The 3925-nt window shown below is 41.8% G+C and overlaps 1 long non-coding RNA gene across 1 annotated transcript; it reads right to left on the bottom strand.

The window, feature by feature from the left end:
• Window positions 1-2332: 2332 nt before the first annotated feature.
• LOC106727997 lies at window positions 2333-3925 on the bottom strand. Its single transcript, XR_001364225.1, has 3 exons — window positions 3850-3925; window positions 3003-3080; window positions 2333-2364 (listed from the first exon to the last, which is right to left on the bottom strand). It is a non-coding gene; the product is annotated as an uncharacterized LOC106727997 (long non-coding RNA).

Genomic DNA, 3925 nt, shown 5'->3' with positions numbered 1-3925 from the left:
TCCCCGCTGATTTAGGAAAGATGGCTAATATTAATAAAAGCCAACAGACTTATCAGCTTCATACTGTAATCTAAAAATGCTATCTGCTGGGCGGGGGTGGGGGGGGAATCATTATCTTCACAGAAATTCTATGAGGTTTTATGTCTCAAACAAAAACAAGCAAAGACGCTCCCAGCAGCTCCCTGTAACTTCCACAGATGGGCATTTGTTTTCCTCAGACACACTGCCCCAGTGGCCAGGCGCCCATGTGAACAACCCTCCTGTCCCTGAGAGAGAGCTCAGCTCTAAACCTCTCCTCATCTATTACTAGGGGAGGCAGGAAGGAGAGAAAAAGAGTTCTGGACCCCAAATATTCACTTTAAGTCTAACCTCCAAATGGTTACATATCCAAAGCCAACAAAATGCCTAAGAAGTCACAGAAAACCGAAAACTGAATCTGCTCCTTTCCTCCACAAACCACAACCGCTCCTCCCACGGCCCAGTCAGAGTCCAGTTCACAGCCTCCTAGCTTTGCCTCAAGTACCCAAGATTACTTTCAAATACCCTTTCTAACAAGACCCCAGCAAGAGGCCACTAATTTCTACAGCACAAAAAGCCACTGGAGAGAGATCCGTTTGTCAATATCAAGCGGTCCAGCAATTTCCCATCCTCAGACACATGGGCCTATCTGAGCTGGCAGATGTTTAGACAAGATTTTATAAATTGTTCAATATCAGCCCATAATGAACCCCAACTGACCATTCCAAAGCAGCTAAAAGCACCCGGGACGTCCCCCGCTGGGATGCAATAATGTGCTCATGCTGCAGCATTATTAATCACGGAATAAAATAGATGAACCTCTTGAAAAATAAGTGTATGATTGATTAAAGGGCAATCTGAGGAGCTATTATTCTTGTTTTATAACCGTAAGTTATATTCACTCAATTTATCTTTGCAGAGGAAATAAATGATTGTTCATTTCTTTTCTGAAATTATATTATATGGATATCCATATAATTTTGCTGAAAATTAAAGTGACAGGTTTCCTGCTTTTATGATACTAATCAAAGGAAATATGTTACTTGCCTACAAATTCTAGACTTGTCCTATAATTAGATAGTGAGTAACACAATAATGAGGCAATAGTCTAAGGGTGTTTAAGCTTTTCTTTTCCCCCAGGGTAAGGGTAAGAGCCACTGAGAGGAAAATAAATCTCTCCTCCCAGTTTTCGCCTTGTGTTTAATGTGAGTTATACGAAAAGGAGAGTGAAGAAGTCATTCAATAAATCTGAATAATCTATGCCAATTTGGATAATTTCGGCTTTAAAGTTATTTAAAATAAATAATCATTTCCATCAGTAATTTATGGTGGGGTGTAACTCTTTATTATCCATGTTACCACAATTTTCCAGTTTACTTTACTGAGGAGGTAATAAATAAATATTAAATGGATCCTAAAGCACAGGGATGTCAGGTCATTTTATTTTGCCAAGCTTAAAAAATATTTACACTAACAAGTATTTTGCATATTCAGGGCACAAAATTTTAATTTCCTTGCAATACATGTGTATATAAATAACCTAAAAATCACAGATATCTCCCTACTGCTTATTTCTCTTCCATCTGCCTTTTTTTTTATGAGCAGAAAGGGGAGGTTATTTTACACATTATCTTTAAAAAGCCTGAGGTCAGATCACCTGGGGTGGGGACTGCTGTCACTGCTATCCCTGGGGCTCTCTACCCAAAGCACTCTTTTAAGAAAAAGGAGCCCCAAACACTATGTTGCTGTAGTCTAGTCTGTTTTTATTTACAATTTAAGATATAAATTAGTAAAGAATTATTGTTAAACAACCAACAAAGATTGTATAACCAGCAATGTTCAAATAAAAACCAGGCAGAATTTATTTACAAAAAGTTTAGATTCCATTGCAATACAACTTGCATAAATTACTAGAAGCTTTATATCATTATAAAAATAAATATCAAATTTGTTTCCACTTTTTAAGTACTCAAGTTCTTCAATCACGTTTTATTTCTACTGTGTACATCTTTTACAAATAAATTTTACAGTAAATCCTATCACACCTATAGCATATATACCGTGGCAATGAAGTGATCAATTCAAGATATCCTGAGAAAAAAGATTGTTTTCAAAAGTCACACATACATTGGGGAAGCTATACTATGCCAACAAATTCACGTCTATCCAACAAAAGTCTGTTCGGTTCGGTTAGTCTGAGTTGACAGTGCTCTGCGGCTCCTTCCTTTACAGTGGCACAAGATGCGGTCCGGGTGAGCGCGGCTTTTTACGTCTGTGTATTTATGAACTTGGGAAAAAAGAATGGCCTGCTGACTTTTTTTTTTCCAAAGCAATTGTGACACCTACCTGTGGACCAAGGAAAAAACCAAATCATCCCAAATCTTTCAGTTTCACACCAACATCATCACATTATAAAAAGGAGTCATCTGAAAGGGTTCAGCCTCTTTCCCACCTTTAAGAAGTGAAATAAGTAATTTTGCCTATTTGTAAAATAGGTATTTTTTTAAACTGCTGTGAGCCAGAGGATCTGCAGGGTCCTATTGAGTCCATCTGGACTCGGGGGGATGGGCCTGATAACAGAGGAGTGCTTCTTGTCTCTCAGTCTTACTATGCAAACATCATCTAGAAAGGTTTCTGATACCAAGTTTCAGTAACACTAGCTCATCAAAGCAAGTGTCTATTCCATGTCTAGTGGAGCAAAAGCACTCCATATTGCACACAAATTCCCAGATTGAGAAATAAGAGAGAGAGAGAGAGAGAGAGAGAGAGAGATTCTTCAAAGCAGAACTTGAGCAAAAAAAGAGGGACACTATAAAAGAGAACAACTCCTCTCCCACTTAAAGGAAAAAAAGACCACGAAGATTGCAATGCTGTCTTCAGACCCCATGACAAGAAGCAAGAAATAGACATTAAGCAAGTTTTCAGAGCAATTGGTGCAGGGAGGCTCCCCCAGGGTGGGCAGAAACACCAGGGGGCCCACTTACTTGTATTGCTGTACACACGGCCCTTCTATAGGTAGGACTGGATGCCCCCACCAACCACGGTGCAGCCCTCACTGGCATCTGTCAGGGGAGGGGGCAGTTAGTCAGAACCAACCCCTTAGCCATCTATCTCCCAGACAGCAGCACAGCCACCAGCCCGCACACCCAGGAAGCCTGCTCCCTGTATGGGGCCAACAGTAAGAGGAACCTGAGTGTCCACCACCACTGTGTCAGAGGCAGATTTTGGTCACATTTCTGAGTTCTCATTTTTTTTTACCCCCTTGAGCTCCTTTTACAGGTCTTATCAGCTCAAGTCTGAATTATGAGCAACAGAGGCAATATAGAGAAAGGGAGAGGAAGGAATAAGGCTCCGGTTTTCTATTTTGAAGAACTAAGGCCTCTGGGAATAACTGGAACATTTTGCTTCCTTCCAGCCAAAGGCAGAAGGAGAGACTATTAACAACAGAACACACCAAAGCCGAAGCTCAGTGGCGGGGAGACAAACTACAATTCGAATTTCGTGACAGTCTGTGCTTGACAAACTAAAACTAGCTGCCCTGGCCATCATAATAAATAAATAAATAGTAAATAATAATGAGATGGGTCTCATTATGGATCACTTGGCCCTTCCCACCTCTTTTTGGAGTCATTACCCCCGCCCCCCTTCACTTCTCCTAACTTTTAGTCTAAGTGTGGTGCATTCTGTGTTTTTCCTTTCTCTTCTAAGTGACAAAGGTTCCCCCTGCACATCCACAGGTCTCCCAGCCCCTTCCCCGGTCCCTTGGGAGTGCTGACTATCCGGGCCCTGCTGGCTGTCCCTCCCAGAGGACCCGTGGCCCCAGCAGCCTACCTTTCTTGGGCTCATAGCTGCCGCCCGGGGGCCGGTAATGGGACTCCAGCGGATGCGTGCCTGCCTTGCCCGCGTC

The sequence above is a fragment of the Myotis brandtii genome, unplaced genomic scaffold, assembly GCF_000412655.1.
Source record: "Myotis brandtii unplaced genomic scaffold, ASM41265v1 scaffold115, whole genome shotgun sequence".
NCBI lineage: Eukaryota > Metazoa > Chordata > Mammalia > Chiroptera > Vespertilionidae > Myotis > Myotis brandtii.
Note: the sequence above shows the minus strand (reverse complement) of the source record. Positions and strands in the feature narration are given on the sequence as shown.